This window comes from Saccoglossus kowalevskii, chromosome 8 (genome assembly GCF_978046115.1).
Source record: "Saccoglossus kowalevskii chromosome 8, keSacKowa6.1, whole genome shotgun sequence".
Classification (NCBI taxonomy): domain Eukaryota; kingdom Metazoa; phylum Hemichordata; class Enteropneusta; family Harrimaniidae; genus Saccoglossus; species Saccoglossus kowalevskii.
Window position 1 is genome coordinate 34185981 of NC_140648.1, and position 27020 is coordinate 34213000.

At 40.5% G+C, this 27020-nt stretch overlaps 20 non-coding genes across 20 annotated transcripts; all 20 read left to right on the forward strand.

Annotated features, from left to right (window-relative positions):
• The first annotated feature begins 608 nt into the window (after window positions 1–608).
• TRNAL-CAA (transfer RNA leucine (anticodon CAA)) lies at window positions 609–735 on the forward strand. The gene is made up of 2 exons: window positions 609–646; window positions 690–735. It is a non-coding gene; the product is annotated as a tRNA-Leu (tRNA).
• Window positions 736–1211: 476 nt separating this feature from the next.
• Window positions 1212–1338, forward strand: TRNAL-CAA (transfer RNA leucine (anticodon CAA)). Its single transcript has 2 exons — window positions 1212–1249; window positions 1293–1338. It is a non-coding gene; the product is annotated as a tRNA-Leu (tRNA).
• Window positions 1339–1814: 476 nt separating this feature from the next.
• On the forward strand, window positions 1815–1941 carry TRNAL-CAA (transfer RNA leucine (anticodon CAA)). The gene is made up of 2 exons: window positions 1815–1852; window positions 1896–1941. It is a non-coding gene; the product is annotated as a tRNA-Leu (tRNA).
• A 476-nt stretch (window positions 1942–2417) lies between these two features.
• Window positions 2418–2544, forward strand: TRNAL-CAA (transfer RNA leucine (anticodon CAA)). Its single transcript has 2 exons — window positions 2418–2455; window positions 2499–2544. It is a non-coding gene; the product is annotated as a tRNA-Leu (tRNA).
• A 476-nt stretch (window positions 2545–3020) lies between these two features.
• On the forward strand, window positions 3021–3147 carry TRNAL-CAA (transfer RNA leucine (anticodon CAA)). The gene is made up of 2 exons: window positions 3021–3058; window positions 3102–3147. It is a non-coding gene; the product is annotated as a tRNA-Leu (tRNA).
• A 1079-nt stretch (window positions 3148–4226) lies between these two features.
• TRNAL-CAA (transfer RNA leucine (anticodon CAA)) lies at window positions 4227–4353 on the forward strand. The gene is made up of 2 exons: window positions 4227–4264; window positions 4308–4353. It is a non-coding gene; the product is annotated as a tRNA-Leu (tRNA).
• A 476-nt stretch (window positions 4354–4829) lies between these two features.
• TRNAL-CAA (transfer RNA leucine (anticodon CAA)) lies at window positions 4830–4956 on the forward strand. Its single transcript has 2 exons — window positions 4830–4867; window positions 4911–4956. It is a non-coding gene; the product is annotated as a tRNA-Leu (tRNA).
• A 1078-nt stretch (window positions 4957–6034) lies between these two features.
• On the forward strand, window positions 6035–6161 carry TRNAL-CAA (transfer RNA leucine (anticodon CAA)). The gene is made up of 2 exons: window positions 6035–6072; window positions 6116–6161. It is a non-coding gene; the product is annotated as a tRNA-Leu (tRNA).
• A 476-nt stretch (window positions 6162–6637) lies between these two features.
• Window positions 6638–6764, forward strand: TRNAL-CAA (transfer RNA leucine (anticodon CAA)). Its single transcript has 2 exons — window positions 6638–6675; window positions 6719–6764. It is a non-coding gene; the product is annotated as a tRNA-Leu (tRNA).
• A 1078-nt stretch (window positions 6765–7842) lies between these two features.
• On the forward strand, window positions 7843–7969 carry TRNAL-CAA (transfer RNA leucine (anticodon CAA)). Its single transcript has 2 exons — window positions 7843–7880; window positions 7924–7969. It is a non-coding gene; the product is annotated as a tRNA-Leu (tRNA).
• Window positions 7970–8445: 476 nt separating this feature from the next.
• On the forward strand, window positions 8446–8572 carry TRNAL-CAA (transfer RNA leucine (anticodon CAA)). The gene is made up of 2 exons: window positions 8446–8483; window positions 8527–8572. It is a non-coding gene; the product is annotated as a tRNA-Leu (tRNA).
• A 1079-nt stretch (window positions 8573–9651) lies between these two features.
• On the forward strand, window positions 9652–9778 carry TRNAL-CAA (transfer RNA leucine (anticodon CAA)). Its single transcript has 2 exons — window positions 9652–9689; window positions 9733–9778. It is a non-coding gene; the product is annotated as a tRNA-Leu (tRNA).
• A 1078-nt stretch (window positions 9779–10856) lies between these two features.
• TRNAL-CAA (transfer RNA leucine (anticodon CAA)) lies at window positions 10857–10983 on the forward strand. Its single transcript has 2 exons — window positions 10857–10894; window positions 10938–10983. It is a non-coding gene; the product is annotated as a tRNA-Leu (tRNA).
• Window positions 10984–13863: 2880 nt separating this feature from the next.
• On the forward strand, window positions 13864–13990 carry TRNAL-CAA (transfer RNA leucine (anticodon CAA)). Its single transcript has 2 exons — window positions 13864–13901; window positions 13945–13990. It is a non-coding gene; the product is annotated as a tRNA-Leu (tRNA).
• A 476-nt stretch (window positions 13991–14466) lies between these two features.
• Window positions 14467–14593, forward strand: TRNAL-CAA (transfer RNA leucine (anticodon CAA)). Its single transcript has 2 exons — window positions 14467–14504; window positions 14548–14593. It is a non-coding gene; the product is annotated as a tRNA-Leu (tRNA).
• Window positions 14594–16274: 1681 nt separating this feature from the next.
• TRNAL-CAA (transfer RNA leucine (anticodon CAA)) lies at window positions 16275–16401 on the forward strand. Its single transcript has 2 exons — window positions 16275–16312; window positions 16356–16401. It is a non-coding gene; the product is annotated as a tRNA-Leu (tRNA).
• Window positions 16402–16877: 476 nt separating this feature from the next.
• Window positions 16878–17004, forward strand: TRNAL-CAA (transfer RNA leucine (anticodon CAA)). Its single transcript has 2 exons — window positions 16878–16915; window positions 16959–17004. It is a non-coding gene; the product is annotated as a tRNA-Leu (tRNA).
• Window positions 17005–17480: 476 nt separating this feature from the next.
• On the forward strand, window positions 17481–17607 carry TRNAL-CAA (transfer RNA leucine (anticodon CAA)). Its single transcript has 2 exons — window positions 17481–17518; window positions 17562–17607. It is a non-coding gene; the product is annotated as a tRNA-Leu (tRNA).
• A 1079-nt stretch (window positions 17608–18686) lies between these two features.
• Window positions 18687–18813, forward strand: TRNAL-CAA (transfer RNA leucine (anticodon CAA)). Its single transcript has 2 exons — window positions 18687–18724; window positions 18768–18813. It is a non-coding gene; the product is annotated as a tRNA-Leu (tRNA).
• Window positions 18814–20495: 1682 nt separating this feature from the next.
• On the forward strand, window positions 20496–20622 carry TRNAL-CAA (transfer RNA leucine (anticodon CAA)). Its single transcript has 2 exons — window positions 20496–20533; window positions 20577–20622. It is a non-coding gene; the product is annotated as a tRNA-Leu (tRNA).
• Window positions 20623–27020: the final 6398 nt, after the last annotated feature.

A 27020-nucleotide genomic window follows, 5' to 3' on the forward strand; every position in this document is an offset into this window, starting at 1 on the left:
TAACTGTCAGGATGGCCGAGCGGTCTAAGGCGCTAGACTCAAGGATTTGACACCTTGCCCTTATTTCAGGGTTATTTATGGGAGATTTCTGGTCCACGAATGTGGGCGTGGGTTCGAATCCCACTTCTGACAATGTTATTTTACCTTTAGTAACTTAGCAAATTCTCGCCTAGTTTGTGCTCGATATGACATTTAATTATCTTCGTGTTTAGTCGTGATTCAACATTGACAGTAGTTTTGTTTAGTTTCAATTTACAAATACTGAACCGAGATTACGCATTATATTTCATGACATTTACGATAAACTGGACTATTCATACAAGTTGCATACTGCAGAATGTCAGCAGCGTGGCGCAGCGGAAGCGTGCTGCGCCCATAACCCAGAGGTCCCTGGATCAAAACCAGGCGCTGCTATGAAATTGAAGTTTTTAACCGTTAATTCTCAAACAACCTGTTGCTGCGAGTTATGTGCCTTAAAAGTTTGCTTTATTCATCCGGAACATCCGTGATTCGCAAAATGCCAAGCGTAACAAATTATAAATGACGAGTAAGTAGGTAGGCAATAACAATAATTATTAACTGGCGCAAAATTTGAGTTGCAAGTAACTGTCAGGATGGCCGAGCGGTCTAAGGCGCCAGACTCAAGGATTTGACACCTTGCCCTTATTTCAGGGTTATTTATGGGAGATTTCTGGTCCACGAATGTGGGCGTGGGTTCGAATCCCACTTCTGACAATGTTATTTTACCTTTAGTAACTTAACAAATTCTCGCCTAGTTTGTGCTCGATATGACATTTAATTATCTTCGTGTTTAGTCGTGATTCAACATTGACAGTAGTTTCGTTTAGTTTCAATTTACAAATACTGAACCGAGATTACGCATTATATTTCATGACATTTACGATAAACTGGACTATTCATACAAGTTGCATATTGCAGAATGTCAGCAGCGTGGCGCAGCGGAAGCGTGCTGGGCCCATAACCCAGAGGTCCCTGGATCGAAACCAGGCGCTGTTATGAAATTGACGTTTTAAACCGTTAATTCTCGAACAACCTGTTGCTCCGAGTTATGTGCCTTAAAAGTTTGCTTTATTAATCCGGAACATTCGTGATTCGCAATCTGCCAAGCGTAACAATTTATGAATGACGAGTAAGTAGGTTGGCAATAACAATAATTATTAACTGGCGCAAAATTTAGGTTGCAAGTAACTGTCAGGATGGCCGAGCGGTCTAAGGCGCCAGACTCAAGGATTTGACACCTTGCCCTTATTTCAGGGTTATTTATGGGAGATTTCTGGTCCACGAATGTGGGCGTGGGTTCGAATCCCACTTCTGACAATGTTATTTTATCTTTAGTAACTTAGCAAATTCTCGCCTAGTTTGTGCTCGATATGACATTTAATTATCTTCGTGTTTAGTCGTGATTCAACATTGACAGTAGTTTCGTTTAGTTTCAATTTACAAATACTGAACCGAGATTACGCATTATATTTCATGACATTTACGATAAACTGGACTATTCATACAAGTTGCATATTGCAGAATGTCAGCAGCGTGGCGCAGCGGAAGCGTGCTGGGCCCATAACCCAGAGGTCCCTGGATCGAAACCAGGCGCTGTTATGAAATTGACGTTTTAAACCGTTAATTCTCGAACAACCTGTTGCTCCGAGTTATGTGCCTTAAAAGTTTGCTTTATTAATCCGGAACATTCGTGATTCGCAATCTGCCAAGCGTAACAATTTATGAATGACGAGTAAGTAGGTTGGCAATAACAATAATTATTAACTGGCGCAAAATTTAGGTTGCAAGTAACTGTCAGGATGGCCGAGCGGTCTAAGGCGCCAGACTCAAGGATTTGACACCTTGCCCTTATTTCAGGGTTATTTATGGGAGATTTCTGGTCCACGAATGTGGGCGTGGGTTCGAATCCCACTTCTGACAATGTTATTTTACCTTTAGTAACTTAGCAAATTCTCGCCTAGTTTGTGCTCGATATGACATTTAATTATCTTCGTGTTTAGTCGTGATTCAACATTGACAGTAGTTTCGTTTAGTTTCAATTTACAAATACTGAACCGAGATTACGCATTATATTTCATGACATTTACGATAAACTGGACTATTCATACAAGTTGCATACAGCAGAAAGTCAGCAGCGTGGCGCAGCGGAAGCGTGCTGGGCCCATAACCCAGAGGTCCCTGGATCGAAACCAGGCGCTGCTATGAAATTGAAGTTTTTAACCGTTAATTCTCAAACAACCTGTTGCTGCGAGTTATGTGCCTTAAAAGTTTGCTTTATTCATCCGGAACATCCGTGATTCGCAATCTGCCAAGCGTAACAAATTATAAATGACGAGTAAGTAGGTTGGCAATAACAATAATTATTAACTGGCGCAAAATTTGAGTTGCAAGTAACTGTCAGGATGGCCGAGCGGTCTAAGGCGCCAGACTCAAGGATTTGACACCTTGCCCTTATTTCAGGGTTATTTATGGGAGATTTCTGGTCCACGAATGTGGGCGTGGGTTCGAATCCCACTTCTGACAATGTTATTTTACCTTTAGTAACTTAGCAAATTCTCGCCTAGTTTGTGCTCGATATGACATTTAATTATCTTCGTGTTTAGTCGTGATTCAACATTGACAGTAGTTTCGTTTAGTTTCAATTTACAAATACTGAACCGAGATTACGCATTATATTTCATGACATTTACGATAAACTGGACTATTCATACAAGTTGCATATTGCAGAATGTCAACAGCGTGGTGCATCAGAAGCGTGCTTGGCCCATAACCCAGAGGTCCCTGGATCGAAACCAGGCGCTGCTATGAAATTGAAGTTTTTAACCGTTAATTCTCAAATAACCTGTTGCTGCGAGTTATGTGCCTTAAAAGTTTGCTTTATTAATCCGGAGCATTCGTGATTCGCAATCTGCCAAGCGTAACAAATTATGAATGACGAGTAAGTAGGTTGGCAATAACAATAATTATTAACTGGCGCAAAATTTGAGTTGCAAGTAACTGTCAGGATGGCCGAGCGGTCTAAGGCGCCAGACTCAAGGATTTGACACCTTGCCCTTATTTCAGGGTTATTTATGGGAGATTTCTGGTCCACGAATGTGGGCGTGGGTTCGAATCCCACTTCTGACAATGTTATTTTACCTTTAGTAACTTAGCAAATTCTCGCCTAGTTTGTGCTCGATATGACATTTAATTATCTTCGTGTTTAGTCGTGATTCAACATTGACAGTAGTTTCGTTTAGTTTCAATTTACAAATACTGAACCGAGATTACGCATTATATTTCATGACATTTACGATAAACTGGACTATTCATACAAGTTGCATACAGCAGAAAGTCAGCAGCGTGGCGCAGCGGAAGCGTGCACGGCCCATAACCCAGAGGTCCCTGGATCGAAACCAGGCGCTGCTATGAAATTGAAGTTTTTAACCGTTAATTCTCAAACAACCTGTTGCTGCGAGTTATGTGCCTTAAAAGTTTGCTTTATTCATCCGGAACATCCGTGATTCGCAATCTGCCAAGCGTAACAAATTATAAATGACGAGTAAGTAGGTTGGCAATAACAATAATTATTAACTGGCGCAAAATTTGAGTTGCAAGTAACTGTCAGGATGGCCGAGCGGTCTAAGGCGCCAGACTCAAGGATTTGACACCTTGCCCTTATTTCAGGGTTATTTATGGGAGATTTCTGGTCCACGAATGTGGGCGTGGGTTCGAATCCCACTAATGACAATGTTATTTTACCTTTAGTAACTTAGCAAATTCTCGCCTAGTTTGTGCTCGATATTACATTTAATTATCTTCGTGTTTAGTCGTGATTCAACATTGACAGTAGTTTCGTTTAGTTTCAATTTACAAATACTGAACCGAGATTACGCATTATATTTCATGACATTTACGATAAACTGGACTATTCATACAAGTTGCATATTGCAGAATGTCAACAGCGTGGTGCATCAGAAGCGTGCTTGGCCCATAACCCAGAGGTCCCTGGATCGAAACCAGGCGCTGCTATGAAATTGAAGTTTTTAACCGTTAATTCTCAAACAACCTGTTGCTGCGAGTTATGTGCCTTAAAAGTTTGCTTTATTAATCCGGAGCATTCGTGATTCGCAATCTGCCAAGCGTAACAAATTATGAATGACGAGTAAGTAGGTTGGCAATAACAATAATTATTAACTGGCGCAAAATTTGAGTTGCAAGTAACTGTCAGGATGGCCGAGCGGTCTAAGGCGCCAGACTCAAGGATTTGACACCTTGCCCTTATTTCAGGGTTATTTATGGGAGATTTCTGGTCCACGAATGTGGGCGTGGGTTCGAATCCCACTTCTGACAATGTTATTTTACCTTTAGTAACTTAGCAAATTCTCGCCTAGTTTGTGCTCGATATGACATTTAATTATCTTCGTGTTTAGTCGTGATTCAACATTGACAGTAGTTTTGTTTAGTTTCAATTTACAAATACTGAACCGAGATTACGCATTATATTTCATGACATTTACGATAAACTGGACTATTCATACAAGTTGCATACTGCAGAATGTCAGCAGCGTGGCGCAGCGGAAGCGTGCTGGGCCCATAACCCAGAGGTCCCTGGATCAAAACCAGGCGCTGCTATGAAATTGAAGTTTTTAACCGTTAATTCTCAAACAACCTGTTGCTGCGAGTTATGTGCCTTAAAAGTTTGCTTTATTCATCCGGAACATCCGTGATTCGCAAAATGCCAAGCGTAACAAATTATAAATGACGAGTAAGTAGGTAGGCAATAACAATAATTATTAACTGGCGCAAAATTTGAGTTGCAAGTAACTGTCAGGATGGCCGAGCGGTCTAAGGCGCCAGACTCAAGGATTTGACACCTTGCCCTTATTTCAGGGTTATTTATGGGAGATTTCTGGTCCACGAATGTGGGCGTGGGTTCGAATCCCACTTCTGACAATGTTATTTTACCTTTAGTAACTTAGCAAATTCTCGCCTAGTTTGTGCTCGATATGACATTTAATTATCTTCGTGTTTAGTCGTGATTCAACATTGACAGTAGTTTCGTTTAGTTTCAATTTACAAATACTGAACCGAGATTACGCATTATATTTCATGACATTTACGATAAACTGGACTATTCATACAAGTTGCATATTGCAGAATGTCAGCAGCGTGGTGCATCGGAAGCGTGCTGGGCCCATAACCCAGAGGTCCCTGGATCGAAACCAGGCGCTGCTATGAAATTGAAGTTTTTAACCGTTAATTCTCAAACAACCTGTTGCTGCGAGTTATGTGCCTTAAAAGTTTGCTTTATTCATCCGGAACATCCGTGATTCGCAATCTGCCAAGCGTAACAAATTATAAATGACGAGTAAGTAGGTTGGCAATAACAATAATTATTAACTGGCGCAAAATTTGAGTTGCAAGTAACTGTCAGGATGGCCGAGCGGTCTAAGGCGCCTACTCAAGGATTTGACACCTTGCCCTTATTTCAGGGTTATTTATGGGAGATTTCTGGTCCACGAATGTGGGCGTGAGTTCGAATCCTACTTCTGACAATGTTATTTTACCTTTAGTAACTTACCAAATTCTCGCCTAGTTTGTGCTCGATATGACATTTAATTATCTTCGTGTTTAGTCGTGATTCAACATTGACAGTAGTTTCGTTTAGTTTCAATTTACAAATAGTGAACCGAGATTACGCATTATATTTCATGACATTTACGATAAACTGGACTATTCATACAAGTTGCATATTGCAGAATGTCAGCAGCGTGGCGCAGCGGAAGCGTGCTGGGCCCATAACCCAGAGGTCCCTGGATCGAAACCAGGCGCTGCTATGAAATTGAAGTTTTTAACCGTTAATTCTCAAACAACCTGTTGCTGCGAGTTATGCGCCTTAAAAGTTTGCTTTATTCATCCGGAACATTCGTGATTCGCAATCTGCCAAGCGTAACAAATTATGAATGACGAGTAAGTAGGTTGGCAATAACAATAATTATTAACTGGCGCAAAATTTGAGTTGCAAGTAACTGTCAGGATGGCCGAGCGGTCTAAGGCGCCAGACTCAAGGATTTGACACCTTGCCCTTATTTCAGGGTTATTTATGGGAGATTTCTGGTCCACGAATGTGGGCGTGGGTTCGAATCCCACTTCTGACAATGTTATTTTACCTTTAGTAACTTAGCAAATTCTCGCCTAGTTTGTGCTCGATATGACATTTAATTATCTTCGTGTTTAGTCGTGATTCAACATTGACAGTAGTTTTGTTTAGTTTCAATTTACAAATACTGAACCGAGATTACGCATTATATTTCATGACATTTACGATAAACTGGACTATTCATACAAGTTGCATACTGCAGAATGTCAGCAGCGTGGCGCAGCGGAAGCGTGCTGGGCCCATAACCCAGAGGTCCCTGGATCAAAACCAGGCGCTGCTATGAAATTGAAGTTTTTAACCGTTAATTCTCAAACAACCTGTTGCTGCGAGTTATGTGCCTTAAAAGTTTGCTTTATTCATCCGGAACATCCGTGATTCGCAAAATGCCAAGCGTAACAAATTATAAATGACGAGTAAGTAGGTAGGCAATAACAATAATTATTAACTGGCGCAAAATTTGAGTTGCAAGTAACTGTCAGGATGGCCGAGCGGTCTAAGGCGCCAGACTCAAGGATTTGACACCTTGCCCTTATTTCAGGGTTATTTATGGGAGATTTCTGGTCCACGAATGTGGGCGTGGGTTCGAATCCCACTTCTGACAATGTTATTTTACCTTTAGTAACTTAGCAAATTCTCGCCTAGTTTGTGCTCGATATGACATTTAATTATCTTCGTGTTTAGTCGTGATTCAACATTGACAGTAGTTTCGTTTAGTTTCAATTTACAAATACTGAACCGAGATTACGCATTATATTTCATGACATTTACGATAAACTGGACTATTCATACAAGTTGCATATTGCAGAATGTCAGCAGCGTGGCGCAGCGGAAGCGTGCTGGGCCCATAACCCAGAGGTCCCTGGATCGAAACCAGGCGCTGCTATGAAATTGAAGTTTTTAACCGTTAATTCTCAAACAACCTGTTGCTGCGAGTTATGTGCCTTAAAAGTTTGCTTTATTCATCCGGAACATCCGTGATTCGCAATCTGCCAAGCGTAACAAATTATAAATGACGAGTAAGTAGGTTGGCAATAACAATAATTATTAACTGGCGCAAAATTTGAGTTGCAAGTAACTGTCAGGATGGCCGAGCGGTCTAAGGCGCCTACTCAAGGATTTGACACCTTGCCCTTATTTCAGGGTTATTTATGGGAGATTTCTGGTCCACGAATGTGGGCGTGAGTTCGAATCCTACTTCTGACAATGTTATTTTACCTTTAGTAACTTACCAAATTCTCGCCTAGTTTGTGCTCGATATGACATTTAATTATCTTCGTGTTTAGTCGTGATTCAACATTGACAGTAGTTTCGTTTAGTTTCAATTTACAAATAGTGAACCGAGATTACGCATTATATTTCATGACATTTACGATAAACTGGACTATTCATACAAGTTGCATATTGCAGAATGTCAGCAGCGTGGCGCAGCGGAAGCGTGCTGGGCCCATAACCCAGAGGTCCCTGGATCGAAACCAGGCGCTGCTATGAAATTGAAGTTTTTAACCGTTAATTCTCAAACAACCTGTTGCTGCGAGTTATGCGCCTTAAAAGTTTGCTTTATTCATCCGGAACATTCGTGATTCGCAATCTGCCAAGCGTAACAAATTATGAATGACGAGTAAGTAGGTTGGCAATAACAATAATTATTAACTGGCGCAAAATTTGAGTTGCAAGTAACTGTCAGGATGGCCGAGCGGTCTAAGGCGCCAGACTCAAGGTTTTGACACCTTGCCCTTATTTCAGGGTTATTTATGGGAGATTTCTGGTCCACGAATGTGGGCGTGGGTTCGAATCCCACTTCTGACAATGTTATTTTACCTTTAGTAACTTAGCAAATTCTCGCCTAGTTTGTGCTCGATATGACATTTAATTATCTTCGTGTTTAGTCGTGATTCAACATTGACAGTAGTTTCGTTTAGTTTCAATTTACAAATACTGAACCGACATTACGCATTATATTTCATGACATTTACGATAAACTGGACTATTCATACAAGTTGCATACAGCAGAATTTCAGCAGCGTGGCGCAGCGGAAGCGTGCTGGGCCCATAACCCAGAGGTCCCTGGATCGAAACCAGGCGCTGCTATGAAATTGAAGTTTTTAACTGTTAATTCTCAAACAACCTGTTGCTGCGTGTTATGTGCCTTAAAAGTTTGCTTTATTAATCCGGAACATTCGTGATTCGCAATCTGCCAAGCGTAACAAATTATGAATGACGAGTAAGTAGGTTGGCAATAACAATAATTATTAACTGGCGCAAAATTTGAGTTGCAAGTAACTGTCAGGATGGCCGAGCGGTCTAAGGCGCCAGACTCAAGGATTTGACACCTTGCCCTTATTTCAGGGTTATTTATGGGAGATTTCTGGTCCACGAATGTGGGCGTGGGTTCGAATCCCACTTCTGACAATGTTATTTTACCTTTAGTAACTTAGCAAATTCTCGCCTAGTTTGTGCTCGATATGACATTTAATTATCTTCGTGTTTAGTCGTGATTCAACATTGACAGTAGTTTCGTTTAGTTTCAATTTACAAATACTGAACCGAGATTACGCATTATATTTCATGACATTTACGATAAACTGGACTATTCATACAAGTTGCATACTGCAGAATGTCAGCAGCGTGGCGCAGCGGAAGCGTGCTGGGCCCATAACCCAGAGGTCCCTGGATCAAAACCAGGCGCTGCTATGAAATTGAAGTTTTTAACCGTTAATTCTCAAACAACCTGTTGCTGCGAGTTATGTGCCTTAAAAGTTTGCTTTATTCATCCGGAACATCCGTGATTCGCAAAATGCCAAGCGTAACAAATTATAAATGACGAGTAAGTAGGTAGGCAATAACAATAATTATTAACTGGCGCAAAATTTGAGTTGCAAGTAACTGTCAGGATGGCCGAGCGGTCTAAGGCGCCAGACTCAAGGATTTGACACCTTGCCCTTATTTCAGGGTTATTTATGGGAGATTTCTGGTCCACGAATGTGGGCGTGGGTTTGAATCCCACTTCTGACAATGTTATTTTACCTTTAGTAACTTAGCAAATTCTCGCCTAGTTTGTGCTCGATATGACATTTAATTATCTTCGTGTTTAGTCGTGATTCAACATTGACAGTAGTTTTGTTTAGTTTCAATTTACAAATACTGAACCGAGATTACGCATTATATTTCATGACATTTACGATAAACTGGACTATTCATACAAGTTGCATACTGCAGAATGTCAGCAGCGTGGCGCAGCGGAAGCGTGCTGGGCCCATAACCCAGAGGTCCCTGGATCAAAACCAGGCGCTGCTATGAAATTGAAGTTTTTAACCGTTAATTCTCAAACAACCTGTTGCTGCGAGTTATGTGCCTTAAAAGTTTGCTTTATTCATCCGGAACATCCGTGATTCGCAAAATGCCAAGCGTAACAAATTATAAATGACGAGTAAGTAGGTAGGCAATAACAATAATTATTAACTGGCGCAAAATTTGAGTTGCAAGTAACTGTCAGGATGGCCGAGCGGTCTAAGGCGCCAGACTCAAGGATTTGACACCTTGCCCTTATTTCAGGGTTATTTATGGGAGATTTCTGGTCCACGAATGTGGGCGTGGGTTCGAATCCCACTTCTGACAATGTTATTTTACCTTTAGTAACTTAGCAAATTCTCGCCTAGTTTGTGCTCGATATGACATTTAATTATCTTCGTGTTTAGTCGTGATTCAACATTGACAGTAGTTTCGTTTAGTTTCAATTTACAAATACTGAACCGAGATTACGCATTATATTTCATGACATTTACGATAAACTGGACTATTCATACAAGTTGCATATTGCAGAATGTCAGCAGCGTGGCGCAGCGGAAGCGTGCTGGGCCCATAACCCAGAGGTCCCTGGATCGAAACCAGGCGCTGCTATGAAATTGAAGTTTTTAACCGTTAATTCTCAAACAACCTGTTGCTGCGAGTTATGTGCCTTAAAAGTTTGCTTTATTCATCCGGAACATCCGTGATTCGCAATCTGCCAAGCGTAACAAATTATAAATGACGAGTAAGTAGGTTGGCAATAACAATAATTATTAACTGGCGCAAAATTTGAGTTGCAAGTAACTGTCAGGATGGCCGAGCGGTCTAAGGCGCCTACTCAAGGATTTGACACCTTGCCCTTATTTCAGGGTTATTTATGGGAGATTTCTGGTCCACGAATGTGGGCGTGAGTTCGAATCCTACTTCTGACAATGTTATTTTACCTTTAGTAACTTACCAAATTCTCGCCTAGTTTGTGCTCGATATGACATTTAATTATCTTCGTGTTTAGTCGTGATTCAACATTGACAGTAGTTTCGTTTAGTTTCAATTTACAAATAGTGAACCGAGATTACGCATTATATTTCATGACATTTACGATAAACTGGACTATTCATACAAGTTGCATATTGCAGAATGTCAGCAGCGTGGCGCAGCGGAAGCGTGCTGGGCCCATAACCCAGAGGTCCCTGGATCGAAACCAGGCGCTGCTATGAAATTGAAGTTTTTAACCGTTAATTCTCAAACAACCTGTTGCTGCGAGTTATGCGCCTTAAAAGTTTGCTTTATTCATCCGGAACATTCGTGATTCGCAATCTGCCAAGCGTAACAAATTATGAATGACGAGTAAGTAGGTTGGCAATAACAATAATTATTAACTGGCGCAAAATTTGAGTTGCAAGTAACTGTCAGGATGGCCGAGCGGTCTAAGGCGCCAGACTCAAGGTTTTGACACCTTGCCCTTATTTCAGGGTTATTTATGGGAGATTTCTGGTCCACGAATGTGGGCGTGGGTTCGAATCCCACTTCTGACAATGTTATTTTACCTTTAGTAACTTAGCAAATTCTCGCCTAGTTTGTGCTCGATATGACATTTAATTATCTTCGTGTTTAGTCGTGATTCAACATTGACAGTAGTTTCGTTTAGTTTCAATTTACAAATACTGAACCGAGATTACGCATTATATTTCATGACATTTACGATAAACTGGACTATTCATACAAGTTGCATATTGCAGAATGTCAGCAGCGTGGCGCAGCGGAAGCGTGCTGGGCCCATAACCCAGAGGTCCCTGGATCGAAACCAGGCGCTGCTATGAAATTGAAGTTTTTAACCGTTAATTCTCAAACAACCTGTTGCTGCGAGTTATGTGCCTTAAAAGTTTGCTTTATTCATCCGGAACATCCGTGATTCGCAATCTGCCAAGCGTAACAAATTATAAATGACGAGTAAGTAGGTTGGCAATAACAATAATTATTAACTGGCGCAAAATTTGAGTTGCAAGTAACTGTCAGGATGGCCGAGCGGTCTAAGGCGCCTACTCAAGGATTTGACACCTTGCCCTTATTTCAGGGTTATTTATGGGTATTTCTGGTCCACGAATGTGGGCGTGAGTTCGAATCCTACTTCTGACAATGTTATTTTACCTTTAGTAACTTACCAAATTCTCGCCTAGTTTGTGCTCGATATGACATTTAATTATCTTCGTGTTTAGTCGTGATTCAACATTGACAGTAGTTTCGTTTAGTTTCAATTTACAAATAGTGAACCGAGATTACGCATTATATTTCATGACATTTACGATAAACTGGACTATTCATACAAGTTGCATATTGCAGAATGTCAGCAGCGTGGCGCAGCGGAAGCGTGCTGGGCCCATAACCCAGAGGTCCCTGGATCGAAACCAGGCGCTGCTATGAAATTGAAGTTTTTAACCGTTAATTCTCAAACAACCTGTTGCTGCGAGTTATGCGCCTTAAAAGTTTGCTTTATTCATCCGGAACATTCGTGATTCGCAATCTGCCAAGCGTAACAAATTATGAATGACGAGTAAGTAGGTTGGCAATAACAATAATTATTAACTGGCGCAAAATTTGAGTTGCAAGTAACTGTCAGGATGGCCGAGCGGTCTAAGGCGCCTACCCAAGGATTTGACACCTTGCCCTTATTTCAGGGTTATTTATGGGTATTTCTGGTCCACGAATGTGGGCGTGAGTTCGAATCCTACTTCTGACAATGTTATTTTACCTTTAGTAACTTAGCAAATTCTCGCCTAGTTTGTGCTCGATATGACATTTAATTATCTTCGTGTTTAGTCGTGATTCAACATTGACAGTAGTTTCGTTTAGTTTCAATTTACAAATACTGAACCGAGATTACGCATTATATTTCATGACATTTACGATAAACTGGACTATTCATACAAGTTGCATATTGCAGAATGTCAGCAGCGTGGCGCAGCGGAAGCGTGCTGGGCCCATAACCCAGAGGTCCCTGGATCGAAACCAGGCGCTGCTATGAAATTGAAGTTTTTAACCGTTAATTCTCAAACAACCTGTTGCTGCGAGTTATGTGCCTTAAAAGTTTGCTTTATTCATCCGGAACATCCGTGATTCGCAATCTGCCAAGCGTAACAAATTATAAATGACGAGTAAGTAGGTTGGCAATAACAATAATTATTAACTGGCGCAAAATTTGAGTTGCAAGTAACTGTCAGGATGGCCGAGCGGTCTAAGGCGCCTACTCAAGGATTTGACACCTTGCCCTTATTTCAGGGTTATTTATGGGTATTTCTGGTCCACGAATGTGGGCGTGAGTTCGAATCCTACTTCTGACAATGTTATTTTACCTTTAGTAACTTACCAAATTCTCGCCTAGTTTGTGCTCGATATGACATTTAATTATCTTCGTGTTTAGTCGTGATTCAACATTGACAGTAGTTTCGTTTAGTTTCAATTTACAAATAGTGAACCGAGATTACGCATTATATTTCATGACATTTACGATAAACTGGACTATTCATACAAGTTGCATATTGCAGAATGTCAGCAGCGTGGCGCAGCGGAAGCGTGCTGGGCCCATAACCCAGAGGTCCCTGGATCGAAACCAGGCGTTGCTATGAAATTGAAGTTTTTAACCGTTAATTCTCAAACAACCTGTTGCTGCGAGTTATGCGCCTTAAAAGTTTGCTTTATTCATCCGGAACATTCGTGATTCGCAATCTGCCAAGCGTAACAAATTATGAATGACGAGTAAGTAGGTTGGCAATAACAATAATTATTAACTGGCGCAAAATTTGAGTTGCAAGTAACTGTCAGGATGGCCGAGCGGTCTAAGGCGCCTACTCAAGGATTTGACACCTTGCCCTTATTTCAGGGTTATTTATGGGTATTTCTGGTCCACGAATGTGGGCGTGAGTTCGAATCCTACTTCTGACAATGTTATTTTACCTTTAGTAACTTACCAAATTCTCGCCTAGTTTGTGCTCGATATGACATTTAATTATCTTCGTGTTTAGTCGTGATTCAACATTGACAGTAGTTTCGTTTAGTTTCAATTTACAAATAGTGAACCGAGATTACGCATTATATTTCATGACATTTACGATAAACTGGACTATTCATACAAGTTGCATATTGCAGAATGTCAGCAGCGTGGCGCAGCGGAAGCGTGCTGGGCCCATAACCCAGAGGTCCCTGGATCGAAACCAGGCGTTGCTATGAAATTGAAGTTTTTAACCGTTAATTCTCAAACAACCTGTTGCTGCGAGTTATGCGCCTTAAAAGTTTGCTTTATTCATCCGGAACATTCGTGATTCGCAATCTGCCAAGCGTAACAAATTATGAATGACGAGTAAGTAGGTTGGCAATAACAATAATTATTAACTGGCGCAAAATTTGAGTTGCAAGTAACTGTCAGGATGGCCGAGCGGTCTAAGGCGCCAGACTCAAGGTTTTGACACCTTGCCCTTATTTCAGGGTTATTTATGGGAGATTTCTGGTCCACGAATGTGGGCGTGGGTTCGAATCCCACTTCTGACAATGTTATTTTACCTTTAGTAACTTAGCAAATTCTCGCCTAGTTTGTGCTCGATATGACATTTAATTATCTTCGTGTTTAGTCGTGATTCAACATTGACAGTAGTTTCGTTTAGTTTCAATTTACAAATACTGAACCGACATTACGCATTATATTTCATGACATTTACGATAAACTGGACTATTCATACAAGTTGCATACAGCAGAATTTCAGCAGCGTGGCGCAGCGGAAGCGTGCTGGGCCCATAACCCAGAGGTCCCTGGATCGAAACCAGGCGCTGCTATGAAATTGAAGTTTTTAACTGTTAATTCTCAAACAACCTGTTGCTGCGTGTTATGTGCCTTAAAAGTTTGCTTTATTAATCCGGAACATTCGTGATTCGCAATCTGCCAAGCGTAACAAATTATGAATGACGAGTAAGTAGGTTGGCAATAACAATAATTATTAACTGGCGCAAAATTTGAGTTGCAAGTAACTGTCAGGATGGCCGAGCGGTCTAAGGCGCCAGACTCAAGGATTTGACACCTTGCCCTTATTTCAGGGTTATTTATGGGAGATTTCTGGTCCACGAATGTGGGCGTGGGTTCGAATCCCACTTCTGACAATGTTATTTTACCTTTAGTAACTTAGCAAATTCTCGCCTAGTTTGTGCTCGATATGACATTTAATTATCTTCGTGTTTAGTCGTGATTCAACATTGACAGTAGTTTCGTTTAGTTTCAATTTACAAATACTGAACCGAGATTACGCATTATATTTCATGACATTTACGATAAACTGGACTATTCATACAAGTTGCATACTGCAGAATGTCAGCAGCGTGGCGCAGCGGAAGCGTGCTGGGCCCATAACCCAGAGGTCCCTGGATCAAAACCAGGCGCTGCTATGAAATTGAAGTTTTTAACCGTTAATTCTCAAACAACCTGTTGCTGCGAGTTATGTGCCTTAAAAGTTTGCTTTATTCATCCGGAACATCCGTGATTCGCAAAATGCCAAGCGTAACAAATTATAAATGACGAGTAAGTAGGTAGGCAATAACAATAATTATTAACTGGCGCAAAATTTGAGTTGCAAGTAACTGTCAGGATGGCCGAGCGGTCTAAGGCGCCAGACTCAAGGATTTGACACCTTGCCCTTATTTCAGGGTTATTTATGGGAGATTTCTGGTCCACGAATGTGGGCGTGGGTTTGAATCCCACTTCTGACAATGTTATTTTACCTTTAGTAACTTAGCAAATTCTCGCCTAGTTTGTGCTCGATATGACATTTAATTATCTTCGTGTTTAGTCGTGATTCAACATTGACAGTAGTTTCGTTTAGTTTCAATTTACAAATACTGAACCGAGATTACGCATTATATTTCATGACATTTACGATAAACTGGACTATTCATACAAGTTGCATATTGCAGAATGTCAGCAGCGTGGCGCAGCGGAAGCGTGCTGGGCCCATAACCCAGAGGTCCCTGGATCGAAACCAGGCGCTGCTATGAAATTGAAGTTTTTAACCGTTAATTCTCAAACAACCTGTTGCTGCGAGTTATGTGCCTTAAAAGTTTGCTTTATTCATCCGGAACATCCGTGATTCGCAATCTGCCAAGCGTAACAAATTATAAATGACGAGTAAGTAGGTTGGCAATAACAATAATTATTAACTGGCGCAAAATTTGAGTTGCAAGTAACTGTCAGGATGGCCGAGCGGTCTAAGGCGCCTACTCAAGGATTTGACACCTTGCCCTTATTTCAGGGTTATTTATGGGAGATTTCTGGTCCACGAATGTGGGCGTGAGTTCGAATCCTACTTCTGACAATGTTATTTTACCTTTAGTAACTTACCAAATTCTCGCCTAGTTTGTGCTCGATATGACATTTAATTATCGTCGTGTTTAGTCGTGATTCAACATTGACAGTAGTTTCGTTTAGTTTCAATTTACAAATAGTGAACCGAGATTACGCATTATATTTCATGACATTTACGATAAACTGGACTATTCATACAAGTTGCATATTGCAGAATGTCAGCAGCGTGGCGCAGCGGAAGCGTGCTGGGCCCATAACCCAGAGGTCCCTGGATCGAAACCAGGCGCTGCTATGAAATTGAAGTTTTTAACCGTTAATTCTCAAACAACCTGTTGCTGCGAGTTATGCGCCTTAAAAGTTTGCTTTATTCATCCGGAACATTCGTGATTCGCAATCTGCCAAGCGTAACAAATTATGAATGACGAGTAAGTAGGTTGGCAATAACAATAATTATTAACTGGCGCAAAATTTGAGTTGCAAGTAACTGTCAGGATGGCCGAGCGGTCTAAGGCGCCAGACTCAAGGTTTTGACACCTTGCCCTTATTTCAGGGTTATTTATGGGAGATTTCTGGTCCACGAATGTGGGCGTGGGTTCGAATCCCACTTCTGACAATGTTATTTTACCTTTAGTAACTTAGCAAATTCTCGCCCAGTTTGTGCTCGATATGACATTTAATTATCTTCGTGTTCAGTCGAGATTCAACATTGACAGTAGTTTCGTTTAGTTTCAATTTACAAATACTGAACCGAGATTACGCATTATATTTCATGACATTTACGATAAACTGGACTATTCATACAAGTTGCATACTGCAGAATGTCAGCAGCGTGGCGCAGCGGAAGCGTGCTGGGCCCATAACCCAGAGGTCCCTGGATCGAAACCAGGCGCTGCTATGAAATTGAAGTTTTTAACCGTTAATTCTCAAACAATCTGTTGCTGCGAGTTATGTGCCTTAAAAGTTTGCTTTATTCATCCGGAACATTCGTGATTCGCAATCTACCAAGCGTAACAAATTATGAATGACGAGTAAGTAGGTTGGCAATAACAATAATTATTAACTGGCGCAAAATTTGAGTTGCAAGTAACTGTCAGGATGGCCGAGCGGTCTAAGGCGCCAGACTCAAGGATTTGACACCTTGCTCTTATTTCAGGGTTATTTATGGGAGATTTCTGGTCCACGAATGTGGGCGTGGGTTCGAATCCCACTTCTGACAATGTTATTTTACCTTTAGTAACTTAGCAAATTCTCGCCTAGTTTGTGCTCGATATGACATTTAATTATCTTAGTGTTTAGTCGTGATTCAACATTGACAGTAGTTTCGTTTAGTTTCAATTTACAAATACTGAACCGAGATTACGCATTATATTTCATGACATTTACGATAAACTGGACTATTCATACAAGTTGCATACTGCAGAATGTCAGCAGCGTGGCGCAGCGGAAGCGTGCTGGGCCCATAACCCAGAGGTCCCTGGATTGAAACCAGGCGCTGCTATGAAATTGAAGTTTTTAACCGTTAATTCTCAAACAACCTGTTGCTGCGAGTTATGTGCCTTAAAAGTTTGCTTTATTCATCCGGAACATTAGTGATTCGCAATCTGCCAAGCGTAACAAATTATGAATGACGAGTAAGTAGGTTGGCAATAACAATAATTATTAACTGGCGCAAAATTTGAGTTGCAAGTAACTGTCAGGATGGCCGAGCGGTCTAAGGCGCCAGACTCAAGGATTTGACACCTTGCCCTTATTTCAGGGTTATTTATGGGATATTTCTGGTCCACGAATGTGGGCGTGGGTTCGAATCCCACTTCTGACAATGTTATTTTACCTTTAGTAACTTAGCAAATTCTCGCCCAGTTTGTGCTCGATATGACATTTAATTATCTTCGTGTTCAGTCGAGATTCAACATTGACAGTAGTTTCGTTTAGTTTCAATTTACAAATACTGAACCGAGATTACGCATTATATTTCATGACATTTACGATAAACTGGACTATTCATACAAGTTGCATACTGTAGAATGTCAGCAGCGTGGCGCAGCGGAAGCGTGCTGGGCCCATAACCCAGAGGTCCCTGGATCGAAACCAGGCGCTGCTATGAAATTGAAGTTTTTAACCGTTAATTCTCAAACAACCTGTTGCTGCGAGTTATGTGCCTTAAAAGTTTGCTTTATTCATCCGGAACATGAGTGATTCGCAATCTGCCAAGCGTAACAAATTATAAATGACGAGTAAGTAGGTTGGCAATAACAATAATTATTAACTGGCGCAAAATTTGAGTTGCAAGTAACTGTCAGGATGGCCGAGCGGTCTAAGGCGCCAGACTCAAGGTTTTGACACCTTGCCCTTATTTCAGGGTTATTTATGGGAGATTTCTGGTCCACGAATGTGGGCATGGGTTCGAATCCCACTTCTGACAATGTTATTTTACCTTTAGTAACTTAGCAAATTCTCGCCTAGTTTGTGCTCGATATGACATTTAATTATCTTAGTGTTTAGTCGTGATTCAACATTGACAGTAGTTTCGTTTAGTTTCAATTTACAAATACTGAACCGAGATTACGCATTATATTTCATGACATTTACGATAAACTGGACTATTCATACAAGTTGCATACTGCAGAATGTCAGCAGCGTGGCGCAGCGGAAGCGTGCTGGGCCCATAACCCAGAGGTCCCTGGATCGAAACCAGGCGCTGCTATGAAATTGAAGTTTTTAACCGTTAATTCTCAAACAACCTGTTGCTGCGAGTTATGTGCCTTAAAAGTTTGCTTTATTCATCCGGAACATTCGTGATTCGCAATCTGCCAAGCGTTAGAAATTATAAATGACGAGTAAGTTGGTTGGCAATAACAATAATTATTAACTGGCGCAAAATTTGAGTTGCAAGTAACTGTCAGGATGGCCGAGCGGTCTAAGGCGCCAGACTCAAGGATTTGACACCTTGCCCTTATTTCAGGGTTATTTATGGGAGATTTCTGGTCCACGAATGTGGGCGTGGGTTCGAATCCCACTTCTGACAATGTTATTTTACCTTTAGTAACTTAGCAAATTCTCGCCTAGTTTGTGCTCGATGTGACATTTGTTTATCTTAGTGTTTAGTCGTGATTCAACATTGACAGTAGTTTCGTTTAGTTTCAATTTACAAATACTGAACCGAGATTACGCATTATATTTCATGACATTTACGATAAACTGGACTATTCATACAAGTTGCATACTGTAGAATGTCAGCAGCGTGGCGCAGCGGAAGCGTGCTGGGCCCATAACCCAGAGGTCCCTGGATCGAAACCATGCGCTGCTATGAAATTGAAGTTTTTAACCGTTAATTCTCAAACAACCTGTTGCTGCGAGTTATGTGCCTTAAAAGTTTGCTTTATTCATCCGGAACATTCGTGATTCGCAATCTGCCAAGCGTAACAAATTATAAATGACGAGTAAGTAGGTTGGCAATAACAATAATTATTAACTGGCGCAAAATTTGAGTTGCAAGTAACTGTCAGGATGGCCGAGCGGTCTAAGGCGCCAGACTCAAGGATTTGACACCTTGCCCTTATTTCAGGGTTATTTATGGGAGATTTCTGGTCCACGAATGTGGGCATGGGTTCGAATCCCACTTCTGACAATGTTATTTTACCTTTAGTAACTTAGCAAATTCTCGCCTAGTTTGTGCTCGATATGACATTTAATTATCTTAGTGTTTAGTCGTGATTCAACATTGACAGTAGTTTCGTTTAGTTTCAATTTACAAATACTGAACCGAGATTACGCATTATATTTCATGACATTTACGATAAACTGGACTATTCATACAAGTTGCATACTGCAGAATGTCAGCAGCGTGGCGCAGCGGAAGCGTGCTGGGCCCATAACCCAGAGGTCCCTGGATCGAAACCAGGCGCTGCTATGAAATTGAAGTTTTTAACCGTTAATTCTCAAACAACCTGTTGCTGCGAGTTATGTGCCTTAAAAGTTTGCTTTATTCATCCGGAACATGAGTGATTCGCAATCTGCCAAGCGTAACAAATTATGAATGACGAGTAAGTAGGTTGGCAATAACAATAATTATTAACTGGCGCAAAATTTGAGTTGCAAGTAACTGTCAGGATGGCCGAGCGGTCTAAGGCGCCAGACTCAAGGATTTGATACCTTGCCCTTATTTCAGGGTTATTTATGGGAGATTTCTGGTCCACGAATGTGGGCGTGGGTTCGAATCCTACTTCTGACCATGTTATTTTACCTTTAGTAACTTAGCAAATTCTCGCCTAGTTTGTGCTCGATATGACATTTAATTATCTTCGTGTTTAGTCGTGATTCAACATTGACAGTAGTTTCGTTTAGTTTCAATTTACAAATACTGAACCGAGATTACGCATTATATTTCATGACATTTACGATAAACTGAACTATTCATACAAGTTGCATATTGCAGAATGTCAGCAGCGTGGCGCAGCGGAAGCGTGCTGGGCCCATAACCCAGAGGTCCCTGGATCGAAACCAGGCGCTGCTATGAAATTGAAGTTTTTAACCGTTAATTCTCAAACAACCTGTTGCTGCGAGTTATGTGCCTTAAAAGTTTGCTTTATTCATCCGGAACATTCGTGATTCGCAATCTGCCAAGCGTTAGAAATTACAAATGACGAGTAAGTAGGTTGGCAATAACAATAATTATTAACTGGCGCAAAATTTGAGTTGCAAGTAACTGTCAGGATGGCCGAGCGGTCTAAGGCGCCAGACTCAAGGATTTGACACCTTGCCCTTATTTCAGGGTTATTTATGGGAGATTTCTGGTCCACGAATGTGGGCGTGGGTTCGAATCCCACTTCTGACAATGTTATTTTACCTTTAGTAACTTAGCAAATTCTCGCCTAGTTTGTGCTCGATGTGACATTTGTTTATCTTAGTGTTTAGTCGTGATTCAACATTGACAGTAGTTTCGTTTAGTTTCAATTTACAAATACTGAACCGAGATTACGCATTATATTTCATGACATTTACGATAAACTGGACTATTCATACAAGTTGCATACTGTAGAATGTCAGCAGCGTGGCGCAGCGGAAGCGTGCTGGGCCCATAACCCAGAGGTCCCTGGATCGAAACCAGGCGCTGCTATGAAATTGAAGTTTTTAACCGTTAATTCTCAAACAACCTGTTGCTGCGAGTTATGTGCCTTAAAAGTTTGCTTTATTCATCCGGAACATGAGTGATTCGCAATCTGCCAAGCGTAACAAATTATAAATGACGAGTAAGTAGGTTGGCAATAACAATAATTATTAACTGGCGCAAAATTTGAGTTGCAAGTAACTGTCAGGATGGCCGAGCGGTCTAAGGCGCCTGACTCAAGGATTTGACACCTTGCCCTTATTTCAGGGGTATTTATGGGAGATTTCTGGTCCACGAATGTGGGCATGGGTTCGAATCCCACTTCTGACAATGTTATTTTACCTTTAGTAACTTAGCAAATTCTCGCCTAGTTTGTGCTCGATATGACATTTAATTATCTTAGTGTTTAGTCGTGATTCAACATTGACAGTAGTTTCGTTTAGTTTCAATTTACAAATACTGAACCGAGATTACGCATTATATTTCATGACATTTACGATAAACTGGACTATTCATACAAGTTGCATACTGCAGAATGTCAGCAGCGTGTCGCAGCGGAAGCGTGCTGGGCCCATAACCCATAGATCGAAACCAGGCGCTGCTATGAAATTGAAGTTTTTAACCGTTAATTCTCAAACAACCTGTTGCTGCGAGTTATGTGCCTTAAAAGTTTGCTTTATTCATCCGGAACATTCGTGATTCGCAATCTGCCAAGCGTTAGAAATTATAAATGACGAGTAAGTAGGTTGGCAATAACAATAATTATTAACTGGCGCAAAATTTGAGTTGCAAGTAACTTAGTAACTTAGTAACTTAGCAAATTCTCGCCTAGTTTGTGCTCGATATGACATTTAATTATCTTGGTGTTCTGTCGAGATTCAACATTGACAGTAGTTTCGTTTAGTTTCAATTTACAAATACTGAACCAAGATTACGCATTATATTTCATGACATTTACGATAAACTGGACTATTCATACAAGTTGCATATTTATTAATCCGGAACATTCGTGATTCGCAATCTGCCAAGCGTAACAAATTATGAATGACGAGTAAGTAGGTTGGCAATAACAATAATTATTAACCGGCGCAAAATTTGAGTTGCAAGTAACTGTCAGGATGGCCGAGCGGTCTAAGGCGCCAGACTCAAGGATTTGATACCTTGCCCTTATTTCAGGGTTATTTATGGGAGATTTCTGGTCCACGTATGTGGGCGTGGGTTCGAATCCTACTTCTGACAATGTTATTTTACCTTTAGTAACTTAGCAAATTCTCGCCTAGTTTGTGCTCGATGTGACATTTGTTTATCTTAGTGTTTAGTCGTGATTCAACATTGACAGTAGTTTCGTTTAGTTTCAATTTACAAATACTGAACCGAGATTACGCATTATATTTCATGACATTTACGATAAACTGGACTATTCATACAAGTTGCATACTGTAGAATGTCAGCAGCGTGGCGCAGCGGAAGCGTGCTGGGCCCATAACCCAGAGGTCCCTGGATCGAAACCAGGCGCTGCTATGAAATTGAAGTTTTTAACCGTTAATTCTCAAACAACCTGTTGCTGCGAGTTATGTGCCTTAAAAGTTTGCTTTATTCATCCGGAACATGAGTGATTCGCAATCTGCCAAGCGTAACAAATTATAAATGACGAGTAAGTAGGTTGGCAATAACAATAATTATTAACTGGCGCAAAATTTGAGTTGCAAGTAACTGTCAGGATGGCCGAGCGGTCTAAGGCGCCTGACTCAAGGATTTGACACCTTGCCCTTATTTCAGGGGTATTTATGGGAGATTTCTGGTCCACGAATGTGGGCATGGGTTCGAATCCCACTTCTGACAATGTTATTTTACCTTTAGTAACTTAGCAAATTCTCGCCTAGTTTGTGCTCGATATGACATTTAATTATCTTAGTGTTTAGTCGTGATTCAACATTGACAGTAGTTTCGTTTAGTTTCAATTTACAAATACTGAACCGAGATTACGCATTATATTTCATGACATTTACGATAAACTGGACTATTCATACAAGTTGCATACTGCAGAATGTCAGCAGCGTGTCGCAGCGGAAGCGTGCTGGGCCCATAACCCATGGATCGAAACCAGGCGCTGCTATGAAATTGAAGTTTTTAACCGTTAATTCTCAAACAACCTGTTGCTGCGAGTTATGTGCCTTAAAAGTTTGCTTTATTCATCCGGAACATTCGTGATTCGCAATCTGCCAAGCGTTAGAAATTATAAATGACGAGTAAGTAGGTTGGCAATAACAATAATTATTAACTGGCGCAAAATTTAAGTTGCAAGTAACTTAGTAACTTAGTAACTTAGCAAATTCTCGCCTAGTTTGTGCTCGATATGACATTTAATTATCTTGGTGTTCTGTCGAGATTCAACATTGACAGTAGTTTCGTTTAGTTTCAATTTACAAATACTGAACCAAGATTACGCATTATATTTCATGACATTTACGATAAACTGGACTATTCATACAAGTTGCATATTTATTAATCCGGAACATTCGTGATTCGCAATCTGCCAAGCGTAACAAATTATGAATGACGAGTAAGTAGGTTGGCAATAACAATAATTATTAACTGGCGCAAAATTTGAGTTGCAAGTAACTGTCAGGATGGCCGAGCGGTCTAAGGCGCCAGAATCAAGGATTTGATACCTTGCCCTTATTTCAGGGTTATTTATGGGAGATTTCTGGTCCACGAATGTGGGCGTGGGTTCGAATCCTACTTCTGACAATGTTATTTTACCTTTAGTAACTTAGCAAATTCTCGCCTAGTTTGTGCTCGATATGACATTTAATTATCTTCGTGTTTAGTCGTGATTCAACATTGACAGTAGTTTCGTTTAGTTTCAATTTACAAATACTGAACCGAGATTACGCATTATATTTCATGACATTTACGATAAACTGAACTATTCATACAAGTTGCATATTGCAGAATGTCAGCAGCGTGGCGCAGCGGAAGCGTGCTGGGCCCATAACCCAGAGGTCCCTGGATCGAAACCAGGCGCTGCTATGAAATTGAAGTTTTTAACCGTTAATTCTCAAACAACCTGTTGCTGCGAGTTATGTGCCTTAAAAGTTTGCTTTATTCATCCGGAACATTCGTGATTCGCAATCTGCCAAGCGTTAGAAATTATAAATGACGAGTAAGTAGGTTGGCAATAACAATAATTATTAACTGGCGCAAAATTTGAGTTGCAAGTAACTTAGTAACTTAGCAAATTCTCGCCTAGTTTGTGCTCGATATGACATTTAATTATCTTGGTGTTCTGTCGAGATTCAACATTGACAGTAGTTTCGTTTAGTTTCAATTTACATATACTGAACCAAGATTACGCATTATATTTCATGACATTTACGATAAACTGGACTATTCATACAAGTTGCATATTTATTAATCCGGAACATTCGTGATTCGCAATCTGCCAAGCGTAACAAATTATGAATGACGAGTAAGTAGGTTGGCAATAACAATAATTATTAACTGGCGCAAAATTTGAGTTGCAAGTAACTGTCAGGATGGCCGAGCGGTCTAAGGCGCCTGACTCAAGGATTTGACACCTTGCCCTTATTTCAGGGGTATTTATGGGAGATTTCTGGTCCACGAATGTGGGCATGGGTTCGAATCCCACTTCTGACAATGTTATTTTACCTTTAGTAACTTAGCAAATTCTCGCCTAGTTTGTGCTCGATATGACATTTAATTATCTTAGTGTTTAGTCGTGATTCAACATTGACAGTAGTTTCGTTTAGTTTCAATTTACAAATACTGAACCGAGATTACGCATTATATTTCATGACATTTACGATAAACTGGACTATTCATACAAGTTGCATACTGCAGAATGTCAGCAGCGTGTCGCAGCGGAAGCGTGCTGGGCCCATAACCCATGGATCGAAACCAGGCGCTGCTATGAAATTGAAGTTTTTAACCGTTAATTCTCAAACAACCTGTTGCTGCGAGTTATGTGCCTTAAAAGTTTGCTTTATTCATCCGGAACATTCGTGATTCGCAATCTGCCAAGCGTTAGAAATTATAAATGACGAGTAAGTAGGTTGGCAATAACAATAATTATTAACTGGCGCAAAATTTAAGTTGCAAGTAACTTAGTAACTTAGTAACTTAGCAAATTCTCGCCTAGTTTGTGCTCGATATGACATTTAATTATCTTGGTGTTCTGTCGAGATTCAACATTGACAGTAGTTTCGTTTAGTTTCAATTTACAAATACTGAACCAAGATTACGCATTATATTTCATGACATTTACGATAAACTGGACTATTCATACAAGTTGCATATTTATTAATCCGGAACATTCGTGATTCGCAATCTGCCAAGCGTAACAAATTATGAATGACGAGTAAGTAGGTTGGCAATAACAATAATTATTAACTGGCGCAAAATTTGAGTTGCAAGTAACTGTCAGGATGGCCGAGCGGTCTAAGGCGCCAGACTCAAGGATTTGATACCTTGCCCTTATTTCAGGGTTATTTATGGGAGATTTCTGGTCCACGAATGTGGGCGTGGGTTCGAATCCTACTTCTGACAATGTTATTTTACCTTTAGTAACTTAGCAAATTCTCGCCTAGTTTGTGCTCGATATGACATTTAATTATCTTCGTGTTTAGTCGTGATTCAACATTGACAGTAGTTTCGTTTAGTTTCAATTTACAAATACTGAACCGAGATTACGCATTATATTTCATGACATTTACGATAAACTGAACTATTCATACAAGTTGCATATTGCAGAATGTCAGCAGCGTGGCGCAGCGGAAGCGTGCTGGGCCCATAACCCAGAGGTCCCTGGATCGAAACCAGGCGCTGCTATGAAATTGAAGTTTTTAACCGTTAATTCTCAAACAACCTGTTGCTGCGAGTTATGTGCCTTAAAAGTTTGCTTTATTCATCCGGAACATTCGTGATTCGCAATCTGCCAAGCGTTAGAAATTATAAATGACGAGTAAGTAGGTTGGCAATAACAATAATTATTAACTGGCGCAAAATTTGAGTTGCAAGTAACTTAGTAACTTAGCAAATTCTCGCCTAGTTTGTGCTCGATATGACATTTAATTATCTTGGTGTTCTGTCGAGATTCAACATTGACAGTAGTTTCGTTTAGTTTCAATTTACATATACTGAACCAAGATTACGCATTATATTTCATGACATTTACGATAAACTGGACTATTCATACAAGTTGCATATTTATTAATCCGGAACATTCGTGATTCGCAATCTGCCAAGCGTAACAAATTATGAATGACGAGTAAGTAGGTTGGCAATAACAATAATTATTAACTGGCGCAAAATTTGAGTTGCAAGTAACTGTCAGGATGGCCGAGCGGTCTAAGGCGCCTGACTCAAGGATTTGACACCTTGCCCTTATTTCAGGGTTATTTATGGGAGATTTCTGGTCCACGAATGTGGGCGTGGGTTCGAATCCTACTTCTGACAATGTTATTTTACCTTTAGTAACTTAGCAAATTCTCGCCTAGTTTGTGCTCGATGTGACATTTGTTTATCTTAGTGTTTAGTCGTGATTCAACATTGACAGTAGTTTCGTTTAGTTTCAATTTACAAATACTGAACCGAGATTACGCATTATATTTCATGACATTTACGATAAACTGGACTATTCATACAAGTTGCATACTGTAGAAAGTCAGCAGCGTGGCGCAGCGGAAGCGTGCTGGGCCCATAACCCAGAGGTCCCTGGATCGAAACCAGGCGCTGCTATGAAATTGAAGTTTTTAACCGTTAATTCTCAAACAACCTGTTGCTGCGAGTTATGTGCCTTAAAAGTTTGCTTTATTCATCCGGAACATGAGTGATTCGCAATCTGCCAATCGTAACAAATTATAAATGACGAGTAAGTAGGTTGGCAATAACAATAATTATTAACTGGCGCAAAATTTGAGTTGCAAGTAACTGTCAGGATGGCCGAGCGGTCTAAGGCGCCTGACTCAAGGATTTGACACCTTGCCCTTATTTCAGGGGTATTTATGGGAGATTTCTGGTCCACGAATGTGGGCATGGGTTCGAATCCCACTTCTGACAATGTTATTTTACCTTTAGTAACTTAGCAAATTCTCGCCTAGTTT